Source organism: Triticum aestivum, chromosome 3D (genome assembly GCF_018294505.1).
Source record: "Triticum aestivum cultivar Chinese Spring chromosome 3D, IWGSC CS RefSeq v2.1, whole genome shotgun sequence".
In the NCBI taxonomy this organism is placed as follows: Eukaryota; Viridiplantae; Streptophyta; class Magnoliopsida; order Poales; family Poaceae; genus Triticum; species Triticum aestivum.
In genome coordinates, this window is record NC_057802.1 from 273,481,703 (window position 1) to 273,495,182 (window position 13,480).

A 13,480-nucleotide genomic window follows, 5' to 3' on the forward strand; every position below is an offset into this window, starting at 1 on the left:
CTTTCCATCATACTCACGAAAGATATTAAAAAGATGAAGCGTATGAGACAAACTCAATTCCATTTTTTTGGTAGTTTTCTTTTATAAACTAAACTAGTGATAAAACAAGAAACAAAAAAGATTCTATTGCAAGATCTAAAGATATACCTTCAAGCACTCACCTCCCCGGCAACGGCGCCAGAAACTGCTTGATGTCTACTACGCAACCTTCTTCTTGTAGACGTTGTTGGGCCTCCAAGTGCAGAGGTTTGTAGGACAGCAGCAAATTTCCCTCAAGTGGATGACCTAAGGTTTATCAATCCGTGGGAGGCGTAGGATGAAGATGGTCTCTCTCAAACAACCATGCAACCAAATAACAAAGAGTCTCTTGTGTCCCCAACACACCCAATACAATGGTAAATTGTATAGGTGCACTAGTTCGGCGAAGAGATGGTGGTACAAGTGCAATATGGATGGTAGATATAGGTTTTTGTAATCTGAAAATATAAAAACAGCAAGGTAGCAAGCGATAAAAGTGAGTGTAAACGGTATTGCAATGCTAGGAAACAAGGCTTAGGGTTCATACTTTCACTAGTGCAAGTTCTCTCAACAATAATAACATAATTGGATCATATAACTATCCCTCAACATGCAACAAAGAGTCACTCCAAAGTCACTAATAGCGGAAAACAAACGAAGAGATTATGGTAGGGTACGAAACCACCTCAAAGTTATTCTTTCCAATCAATCCGTTGGGCTATTCCTATAAGTGTCACAAACAGCCCTAGAGTTCGTACTAGAATAACACCTTAAGAAACAAATCAACCAAAACCCTAATGTCACCTAGATACTCCAATGTCACCTCAAGTATCCGTGGGAATGATTATACGATATGCATCACACAATCTCAGATTCATCTATTCAACCAACACATAGAACCTCAAAGAGTGCCCCAAAGTTTCTACTGGAGAATCAAAACGAAAACGTGTGCCAACCCCTATGCATAGGTTCATGGAAAGAACCCGCAAGTTGATCACCAAAACATACATCAAGTGAATCATGTGATATCCCATTGTCACCACAGATACGCACGGCAAGACATACATCAAGTGTTCTCAAATCATTAAAGACTCAATCCGATAAGATTACTTCAAAGGGAAAACTCAGTCCATTACAAGAGAGTAGAGGGGGAGAAGAAACATAAGATCCAACTATAATAGCAAAGCTCGCGATACATCAAGATCATGCCAAATCAAGAACACGAGAGAGAGAGAGATCAAACACATAGCTACTGGTACATACCCTCAGCCCCGAGGGTGAACTACTCCCTCCTCGTCATGGAGATCGCTGGGATGATGAAGATGGCCACCGGTGAGGGTTCCCCCCTCCGGCAGGGTGCCGGAACAGGGTCCCGATTGGTTTTTGGTGGCTACAGAGGCTTGCGGCGGCGGAACTCCCGATCTATTTTGTTCTCCGATCGTTTTAGGGTATATGGGTATATATAGGAGGAAGAAATACGTCAGGGGAGCCACGAGGGGCCCACAAGGGTGGAGGGCGCGCCCAGGGGGGTGAGCGCGCCCCCTGCCTCGTGCCTCCCTTGTTTCTTTCCTGACGTGCACTCCAAGTCTATCGGATTGCTTTCTTTCCAAAAATAACTTCTCCAGAAGGTTTCATTCCATTTCGACTCCGTTTGCTATTCCTTTTCTTCGAAACACTAAAACAAGGAAAAAAAACAGGAACTGGCACTGGGCTCTGGGTCAATAGGTTAGTCCCAAAAATAATATAAAAGTGTTTAATAAAGCCCATAAACATCCAAAACAGATAATATAATAGCATGGAACAATCAAAAATTATAGATACGTTGGAGACGTATCACTATGACTTTGCTATGCTTAATGCTTGTCACTAGGGCCCGAGTGCCATGATTTTAGATCTGAACCTATTATGTTTTCATGAATATATGTGAGTTCTTGATCCTATCTTGCAAGTCTATAGTCACCTACTATGTGTTATGATCCGGCAACCCGAAGTGACAATAATCGGGACCACTCCCGGTGATGACCGTAGTCTGAGGAGTTCATGTATTCACTATGTGTTAATGCTTTGGTCCAGTACTCTATTAAAAGGAGGCCTTAATATCCCTTAGTTTCCATTAGGACCCCGCTGCCACGGGAGGGTAGGACAAAAGATGTCATGCAAGTTCTTTTCCATAAGCACGTATGACTATATTCGGAATACATGCCTACATTACATTGATGAATTGGAGCTAGTTCTGTGTCACCCTATGTTATAACTGTTGCATGAATAATCGCATCCGGCATAATTCTCCATCACCGATCCAATGCCTACGAGCTTTGCATATATTGTTCTTCGCTTATTTACTTTTTCGTTGCCACCATTACCGTTACTTCCATATTACTTTGCTACTAAATACTTTGCTGCAGATACTAAGTTATCCAGGTGTGGTTGAATTGACAACTCAACTGCTAATACTTGATAATATTCTTTGGCTCCCCTTGTGTCGAATCAATAAATTTGGGTTGAATACTCTACCCTCGAAAACTGTTGCGATCCCCTATGCTTGTGGGTTATCATCTCCCGCCTCTCCGCCTCCGTGGAGGCCAAGGACCAGAGGGGGAAACCCTCCTCCCATCTAGGGGGTAGGTCAGGGAATAAGAAGAAGGAGGGGGGCTCTCTCCCCCTGTAGCGACCCGACCTCAGACGGTTAAGTCTCTGTGCTTAAGTGTCATCCCTGGATCGGTATGCTGACACACACAGTACTCGAGGATTTATAACAGAGGTAAATCACATGTATAAAGTAACGTAAATACTATTACCTCAATCCAAATAGCGGAAGTAACAACAAGGTTGTGGATTCCCATCAACACCAATGACAAAGTTGAGTGTAGAAATCGTAACCCTAACGTATCACTTACTCGTCGTAAGATGTCCTGCAACATGAGACGTTGCAGCCACAAAGGGTCAGTACATTGAACGTACTGGCAAATTCACACCATAGAGCAATGCTGAATAATAGCTATCACTACATGCATATATGGCTGGTGGAGGCTCTATGGTTAATGTGTTTTTGCGAAAAGCCAATTTTTCCCTACTGCAAAGGAATATATTTTATTTAACTACAAAGTTGGTTGAAAAATATTGAGAAGGTTCCTCCAACTCAATCCCAAAATAATAATCATTAACCCAATCAAATTAAGTAAATAGTGTTGAGATCAACATGATAATCCAAGAACCAGATACTCAAGATGTCCATAACCGGGGACACGGCTAATCATGATTAGTTTGTACACTCTGCAAAGGTTTGCGCACTTTTCCCCACAAGACTCGATCTCCTCCGTTGGATTTCTCGCACTACATGGTGTTTGAGAAACGGATGACCGAGACACAGTCTTTCAGAAGCATTAACTCTAACCCTGGGTAGACAGTACCAACCTACACCCCCTACATCTGCTAGCCTACCACTGGAAGAGGTCATGCAACATACTCAACTATGCTAGAGCCCATAATAGCTTGTGGCTGCACAGGGAAGTTTCTAGCATGAATAATCTTATGATCCCTTTGAGCCTGGGTGGCATTCCATAGGGTGATCACACGGGTCCTCCGGGATCCCCTTGGGCAAGCACTGGGTTCTCCAGGTGCCCGGGCAAACCACTCGGTGCTCCAGGGTGCCCCAACCAATCCACCCAGATGTGTATTAAAGTAACCACCTTAAGTTATCCATTAAATAATAATCTCACATCTGTCATGGATACGCTCAAACCCAATCCACGTCTACGAGCATAGCATAGCAGTATAAGCATAACGTAGAAGTAACTCCCAAGGTTTGAATGCAGGACAATAGGTTCCTACCTCATCAACTACTTCCCAATACCCACATGTTATCAATTCCTAACCATGCAATGTTTGAGGGTTGAAACTAATGCATAAAAACTGGGTATGAAAGGGATATGATCAAAGTGTGAACTTTCCTTGTACTGTTGATGAAGACGATTCGCACTCATAACTCCTGATAGTTCTACTCGTCACACTCCGGTCAATCTATCGTAAGCAAGCAATAGTAACCATACATAAGCAATCACTCAAAAGATCGGAAAGAACGAAGAAAACAATTCAGAAAACATCAAAACCAAGCAAATAACTCTTGCAACAGAAAACAATTTCTAACAGTACCAAAATTATGTGAATTTGGCCTTATCAGAAAGTTTAGGTCAAGAGCTTCGATTTGCAAAAAGAATCAACTCAAACGGAGTTATAAAACTCGAGTTATGCACAAAAGAAGTTTGAATTCAAATCTGTTTGAAACCAATTTTTTAAATTTTCAAAAACATGTTCAAGTTGATTATCTAGATAGAGGAGATCATAACGAAGAAGTGGGCGTTGGTTTCGTCGGATTTGGATAAGCGATCAAAAAGTAGTGACCGATTGAAGTACAGGGACTAATCCGTGAAGAAAATTTATCACGAATAGTCCCTGACCGAAAAAAGAAAAAAAAGAAAAATCCTATCGAACGCACGTTCGCTGCAGAACGCTAACGAACGAATCCGTTCGCAGTGAAGACCTAACCAACGCACGTTCTCTAAATAAATAAACCTAAACAAAAACCGGTTTTATAAAAAAACCGATCTAGGTTTATTTTTTGAAAAGAAAACCTAACTAACCGGAAAAAACGGCGGTTACCGGCGACGGCGGCAAGACGAACGGCGGCGACGGCTTCATCCTCGGCGGCGGGGCAAGGCGCGGGTGGCTCCGGCGGCGGCGCGGCTACGCGGGGCGGCGGCGAGTGCAGCGCAGCGAGCAGCCGCTAGCGGCAGCGTTGGGCAGATCGATGCGGCGCGGGCGGCGGCAGGAGACCTCCGGCGGCGGCGCGGCAAGGCGAGAGGCGGCGGTGGCTCGGCTGCGAGTTTGGGAGGAGGAGAGACGGGGCTTCGGCTCCGTATTTAAAGGAGGGGGTCGGCGAGGCTTGCGGGAGGGGCAAGGCGAGGCGGTGGAGGAGTCCGCGGCGGCTACAGCGGCGTCCGACGACGTGCGGGAGTCGAACTCCGGCTCGGGAAGGGAGACGACCGCGAGGTGGGCTGGGCCGTGGCCTGCTGCGGGCGCGCGCGCGGGGAAGTGGGCTGCGAGGAGGCGCGGCTGGCTGGGCTTCGGCCCAGTTGGCCCGGTCCGGAGAAGAATTCTTTTTTTAAAACAATTTTGGCAAAAATAAAAATAAAACCAAATAAACTAAAAATATACTTTAAGCGTGTTAAGTATCCGTGAACACCGACCAGGGCCAGGCCCGCCTCTCTCCTAGGTGGTCTGAACCTGCCCTGTCGCTCCGCCATAAAGTAACAGTCGGGGGCCGTCAGGAACCCAGGCCCACCTCTACCGGGATGGAGCCACCTGTCCTTTCAGCCCCCTCATCAGAATCACTTGCGGGTACTCAACGAGCTGACCCGACTTTAGTCACCACATGTGTCATGTATATAAAGTATATAGTATATACCCGTGATCACCTCCCGAAGTGATCACGGCCCAGTAGTATAGCATGGCAGACGGACAAGAGTGTAGGGCCACTGATGGAACACTAGCATCCTATACTAAGCAGTAGGATAGCAGGTAAGGGTAACAACTATAGCAACAATGACAGGCTATGCATCAGTATAGGATTAACCGAAAGCAGTAACATGCTACACTACTCTAATGCAAGCAGTATAGAGAAGGAATAGGCGATATCTGGTGATCAAGGGGGGGGCTTGCCTGGTTGCTCTGGCAAGAAGGGTTCGTCGTCGATGTAGTCGATCACAGGGGTACCGGCAGCGGTCTCGGGGTCTACCGGAAAGAAGTAACGGATGGGAACACAATAAATAACAGAGCAATCAAAGCATCACAAAGCATAACATGTCAATACGCGGTGCTAGGTGTGCCCTAACGCAGTGCGAGGTGATACCGGCGAAGGGGGGAAATATCCGGGAAAGTATTCCCGGTGTTTCGCGTTTTCGGACAGATGAACCGGAGGGGGAAAGTTGCGTGTTTGCTATGCTAGGGATGTGTGGCGGACGAACAAGTTGCGTATCCGGATTCGTCTCATTGTTTTGAGCAACTTTCATGTACAAAGTATTTTCATCCGACTTACGGTTTAATTTATATGATTTTCTAAAGTTTAACTGAATTTTTGGAATTACTGGAATTACCTTAATTCGAAAATCATTTTTAATATCTAAATGCTACGGCCTACGGGTACCAGAAAGTGTACCCACACTTTTGCACGTGAGGCTGACAGTGGGCCTAGAGTCAAAGTCAACGGCTGACTGTGTGAGCCTTATCCAAATGAACAGTTCACGGGGGCCCCACATGTCATTGTCTAGGGTTAAGTTCAAGAGTTTAGTTTAACTAGGAGGTTCCACTGTCATATTCTGTTAGGCTAGCTAAACCAATTAATTAGGTTAATTGTCCAAATAATTAATTAACTATTTATCATATTTTATTTATTTATTTTGGTTATTCATTTTTTTGGGTTGGCCCCAGTGGCGGTGGCACAAGCAGCCATGGCTTGGCAACGCGCGGCCGCTCACAGAGGAGCGCCGGCGACGAGCGCACAACGCGGCGGGGGAGCAGGGCATGGCCCCGGATAGGAGCAACGCCGACGAGGCGCAGGCACGCCGGGGCAGGCTGGGGCACGGCAGATGCGGAACTAGGCGAGGCCAGCCGTGAGCAACGACAGGTGAGCAGCAGCAGAGGGAGGCGAGGCCATGCGTGGGCGAGAGGTTCGGCGACGATGGCTTAGGCGTCTAGGGGCAATTAGGAGGGGAGGAGCGCAACCGGCGCGTCGGCTCACAGTGGGGGTCGAGGAGCAGCTCGGGGAGGCCGGGGAGGTCGCGGTGGCGCGGATCAACGGTGACGCAGGGGAGGAGTGGCGATGTCGTCTGGCATGGTCGTCCCGGTCGGCGGCGACGGTCGATCCGGGCGGCGTGGCTAGACGTAGGCCGACGAGGGAGAGGCGGGGACGGAGGAGCGCGGCGTCGGGGGCGGCGGCCGATGACGGGGCTCGAGGTAGCTCCGGGCGGGGTCCAGCGACGGCGCGGTCGTGGACGGGGCGACGAGGTGGCAGGGCACCGGCGTCGAGCGACGGGGGCGCCGACTGCTGTTGTGGGCAGAGGCAAGGTCGAGGGGTCACGGCGGGGCGGCGGGCTTGGTGCCCCCTATCCCGATTTGGATCGGGGAGGGAGGCAGAGGGAGTAGTGGGACGTGGGGGAGTGGGGATCGGGTGAGGGTTAGGGTTAGTCGGGGGGAGGCCGGCCTAAGTAGGCCAGAGGCGCGCTGGTGGGCCGGCCTGACAGCTTGGTGGCCTGCTGGGCCACGGCCCAGCAGGGAGGGGTTTTCTCCTTTTCTGTTTTTTGTTTGCTTTCCTTTTATATTTTGTTTATTTTCTTTTACTGTTTTCTTTTATTTCTTGGCACTAATTTTGTTTTATTTCCACAAAGTGAATTCCTAATTTAGTGTCTCATGATCACCCACCACCACAAAAAGTTTACTATTTCAAATAGATTAGTATTTTGTAAAATATCAAAAGCAATTATTTAATTGTTTCAACTAATGTTTTATTCATCTTATAGTACCTAAACATTTTATAAATGTGTGGTTTCTCCACCATAATTATCTATGCAATATTTGGTTCACTCCGAACATTTTTAGTTTTAATATTTGAAAACTTTTATTGTTTGCTTGATTTTGAATTTGAATTTGAATCGGTTTCGAACTAACGCGATATTAGCAACGGTAATCGAAGTGACGTGACATCATTAGCAGAGGGTTGCTGTAGCTTAATTATCCGGGCGTCACAATTCTCCTTCACTACAAGAAATCTCGTCCCGAGATTTAGGAGCGGGAGTAAGGGGAAAGGGATTTGGTTATGAAATTCTAACGGGTCTTCTCGGTGTTGGTTGCTCTTCTCGAAGAGGTCGATCCATTACATTGAAGTCTTCATTTGTCTGCTTCAGGTTATCCTGATGAAGTCGTCATTCCTCCTTCAGGATCTCCATCGTACTTACGGGAAGCTAAGGGGGAAAACTCGGGAAGGACGGAGCTCAACATATGTTAGGTACCTGGGGGCTATCTCAGTGAACGTGGCATAGAGGAATCTCTCAAGTTGAAATTCAAGAAAGTTATCGAGAGCAAGGTGAGGATGGGCAACAAGAAGCTCCAAGCGGGTAGGCAACCGTCCGTTGCCTGAAACAGAGGGTGAAAGGGGTTCAGAACAATGGGAATAAGTATTGCGCCTGGTACCAGAATAGATCACTAGGAAGGTGGCTCGTGATCTTTCATACGAAACCAAGCGTGAGGGATAACTTTAGAAACAGGGGTGTACAGGAGAGTCAGGTTTCGATCCTGTGGAACTGTGGGTTATGGGCCCACCATACGGGATAAAGGTAGAAGGAGTGGTGACATCTTGCACGGTCATGATAGCAAGGCATGTCAGAGGGTAGCCCGTCAGTTATGTCGGCAACAACGTCGGTACCAAGGGCGAGGGACGAAGAGAACCATTCTCCTGCTCGTTGAACGAGGCGGACCAATAGGCAAAGTTCTCGTCCATCGGTGGTTACCGGAATGTCATCAACAATAGTAGCAGGGTCTTACAGACAGAGGTACAACAAGGTGCTTACCTAAGCAGGGAATTATCTCTGCTCAGTTAAGTCTGGTTACAGGAAAGGCTAAACAAAAGAATGGAAAGGAAAACGTGATTATCAGATTAAACAGAACAATGGAAACGAAAATTGTGATTACACACAATTATTAGGAGTATATCCCTCCCATGGACAAGCAGAACATGGCATACAGGGTAGGAGAGCCAGTACCCAACCATTCAGATAAAGAGGCAAGGATTAATCAAGATGTTACCCATACAATGGTGTTTGGATAACTGACCAAGAAACTTTTAGCATCGCGCCTCCAATGTTCTTGTTGATGAGAAGGGTATCATAGTCATGCTTCGAGGTAGCAATGATATGGTGTTTCAATCAAGGGCAAGACTTTGGATACACAAATGATCCATTAGGAGCAACTTATAAAATAAGTCCTACAATTTCCTCCAGGAAGAATGGTTATCCTTGCAAAAGAAATTATAATGATAGGTCCTCCAGCCAGGGGGGGTGCTAGGCATGACATCATATTACTGGGTCATCTAAGAACCAACATCATAACTCCTGGAAAGTTGTCCCAACCATCATATCTGACCGAGATTCAGATCCGATTGGTGTCATGATACCTCAGACTCAGGATGTCCGAGAAGAAAAGGTGCAACACAAACAGACGAAATGGCATTGTAAGATTCTCGGGAAATGAACTTATGGGAGCGGGTTCCTGAAACAATAGTTCATCATTAAACCAATGAGAGGATGAGGAAGTGGTTGATGGACTCAGCGATAATTCAACGAGGTATCCAAAAAGATGCATCTCCACAATTATGTGGATAAGGAGATAGCATTTGTCAGATCAAATGATATAATGAAGTATGCTCGAGGAAAACATACACAATTAAACATTGGTTGAAAGGTGCGCCCAAAATATGGGTTGGGTTGCACGATCAATGTTAGAATGGTGACTTAATGAACAAAAGAATTAGAAGGAAACTATCGACCATTCACTTCAAAGCAATAGGGTTGCTAGAAGTTTTGAACTCACACATCAAAGTTCAATTGCCGGTATTCCAATTAGAAACAACACGGGGACCAAGAAATGAACGGAGATGACGAGAAGTATTACTATATCAAGTATTCTTAAGAGGTGGTGAAATTCCCATGACATTCTTGACATAAAAGATGGTAATACTCCAAGGTAAAGAAGAACAGATGCTGGGTAGCAAGGAACTCAAGGTATAACACAAAACACGAACAAGTTTGTGTTGGAGGGAAGTCAATAAGTGGTCGATGACAACACAAATCATCGAGGGCAAGGATGGTATTTCTCATCATGAACTCAATTGATATACAGGAAGAGCTCTGAATGCCGATGATGATCACGACACATTTGTCGAGAGATTTCATGAAGATGTAATCGATTGGCGATGACATCAAGTCAAAGGAATGATGAAGCGAAAGGATATTGGAACCACGGGTATGACACAAATTCGAAATCAAGCTTGCTGCTCAAGGTGAAATGGTATTACGGGGAAGATCGACGTAAGCTTTGCTCACCATCGAAAGTTGTGCTCCGGGAAGAAGGACCGGGTGGCACGGTTTAAAATTTAGCACGATAATGATATAGCCAATCAGGCTAGGAATGACGTGTTTGGGTACAAACTCGTAAGTAAATAAGATTACTAAAGTTGTTGAACCGTAGTGCGGACTCGGTTCAGTTATCGGTGTCTTTGAGTGTTTAATAACTGAGAGCTCGTGAAAAATTGGAATCAGTGAGAATGTAGTACTTGATGAAGAACTCATAAGAAGTTATGATGTTTTGTGTTTATCTCGAGATACCATGGGGTAATACTCGACGATAGATCAAAGTAAAGGTTGGACAGGTGCAATGATCTGCAGAGGACAAGTGGTTTAACTTGTCTGAGAAATTGAATCAAGGGGAACCGTATGGTCAGAACCACATTTGTAAATGATCAAACCACGGATACAAGAACTTATAACAAGGGGGTAACTATTTTACGAGAAGCTTCCATGATAAGATTTACATCGTGTCCATGGGCATGAACACAAAGTTCAAGGTCGACTCCCACTTCTTTAATGCATAACCTTTCATTCACTTCTCGCCTTCAACAAAGTTGTGTGTTGAAATTTTATCTGACATAACACCAGTGGAGTATGACCCGTAGTAGTTTCCGGGTTCACACAGATTAGAGAAAGCATATGTCCAACCCATCGGGGCCTCTTAGGAACATATACCACAAACTTCGAGAGTAATATAACTCAAGCTTGAATGCAGAGCATGGTTAACAAAAACAGAGGATACAATTTACAAAAAGCATTATATATCAGGGGAAGAACTGACAAGGTTATTGGATATGAAGGACACCGTCGGATAATAACCAAGCAATTGGTCTCGCGGACCACAAGGAATCTGATGTGAGTATCAGTACTCAATCAGAAGGAATTAACAATGCAAAGGCATTGGATTATAGAAACAACTGACTAATCCATAGCTCAAATGCAAAGGAATTATGATTTTCAAATCAAGGGATCAGAAGCAATGTTCTGATTAGGGATGGATAAGTTGAATAGTCTTAGGGGTACAATCGACGGCAATTGGATTGGTTGAGAACCAGCTCATGTTCAAAATGACATCTGAGCCGGATAGATAATTTAAAAGGATCAACCGATGATTGCGTGCATTCGCACTCATGTTGAATCAACAGGATCAAAATGACTATGTCAAAGGAGACTAATGAATATTGCCAGATATATGGGAAGCATCCATAATGCAAGTAGACAAGTATTTGTAGAGCAATAAAGCTGCTAAGGATTTTCGGAGGATTGAATAGTATTTCAAAGACTTTTGTGAAACACCTGAACAACTGGGGATGAGCGGATACTCGGAAGTGCGAGAAATTATTCTTAGGGGTATTCAGGTGGCAAAAACTGCAAGGCAATAGGCACAAAATATTCTCGGGGTATCTTGTAATAACAAGATCGACTGGGAATAAAAGTAAGCACGACAGGTGTAAGTATTTATCCATAGGGATATTTCGGTGGAAGGGAATTGCAAAAGCAACGGGCACAAGGTCTCGAGAGAATATCAGAGAGTATCTTCGAAATCTTCTGGTGCGGCCGGCGATCATCTGGACTGAAGGGGCTCTCCGGGAGAAAGTATTTTCGAGAACCTAAAGTTAGATTTTAGTAAAAATTGTTTAACCCGAATAGAAGAGAGTTCAGAATGCCGGAGTAAAGATCGAGGAGTAAAAGATCCTAATACCACCCAATGGCGACGTGGGCCCATGGGCCGCACAGCCATGTTAGTAAAAGTTTTGCAATGTTTAGACTCGACTTCGGCCAAGGAGTATGGAAGGGGGATTCCTACAGGCAGTCGGCTCTGATACCAACTTGTGACGCCCCCGATTCAATCATACACTAATCATGCACACAAACGTGTACGATCAAGATCAGGGACTCACGGGAAGATATCACAACACAACTCTAAAACATAAATAAGTCATACAAGCATCATAATACAAGCCAGGGGCCTCGAGGGCTCGAATACAAGTGCTCGATCATAGACGAGTCAGCGGAAGCAACAATATCTGAGTACAGACATAAGTTAAACAAGTTTGCCTTAAGAAGGCTAGCACAAACTGGGATACAGATCGAAAGAGGCGCAGACCTCCTGCCTGGGATCCTCCCAGCTACTCCTGGTCGTCGTCAGCGGCCTGCACGTAGTAGTAGGCACCTCCAGTGTAGTAAGAGTCGTCGTCGACGGTGGCGTCTGGCTCCTGGGCTCCAGCATCTGGTTGCGACAACCAGGTAGAAGGGAAAGGGGGAAAAGAGGGAGAAAAGCAACCGTGAGTACTCATCCAAAGTACTCGCAAGCAAGGAGCTACACTACATATGCATGGGTATATGTGTAAAGGGCCATATCGGTGGACTGAACTACAGAATGCCAGAATAAGAGGGGGATAGCTAATCCTGCCGAAGACTACGCTTCAGGCCACCTCCATCTTGCAGCATGTAGAAAAAAGTAGATGGTAAGTTCACCAAGTAGCATAGCATAATCCTACCCGGTGATCCCCTCCTCGTCGCCCTATTAGAGAGCGATCACTGGGTTACATCTGGCACTTGGAAGGGTGTGTTTTATTAAGTATCCAGTTCTAGTTGTCATAAGGTCAAGGTACAACTCCGGGTCATCCTTTTACCGAGGGACACGGCTATTCGAATAGATAAACTTCCCTGCAGGGGTGCACCACATAACCCAACACGCTCGATCCCCTTTGGCCGGACACACTTTCCTGGGTCATGCCCGGCCTCGGAAGATCAACACGTCGCAGCCCCACCTAGGCTCAACAGAGAGGTGAGCACGCCGGTCTAAATCCTATGCGCGCAGGGGTCTGGGCCCATCGCCCATTGCACACCTGCACGTTGCGTACGCGGCCGGAAGCAGACCTAGCCCCCTTAATGCAAGTGCGAGCTTACGGTCCAATGCGACGCGCGCCACTCAGTCGCTGACGTCAAAAAGAGCTTCGGCTGATACCACGACGCCGAGTGCCCATAACTGTTCCCGCGTAGTTGGTTAGTGCGTATAGACCAAATGGCCAGACTCAGATCAAATACCAAGATCTCGTTAAGCGTGTTAAGTATCCGCGAACGCCGACCAGGGCCAGGCCCACCTCTCTCCTAGGTGGTCTCAACCTGCCCTGTCGCTCCGCCACAAAGTAACAGTCGGGGGCCGTCAGGAACCCAGGCCCACCTCTACCGGGATGGAGCCACCTGTCCTTTCAGCCCCCTCATCAGAATCACTTACGGGTAGTCAACGAGCTGACCCGACTTTAGTCACCACATGTGTCATG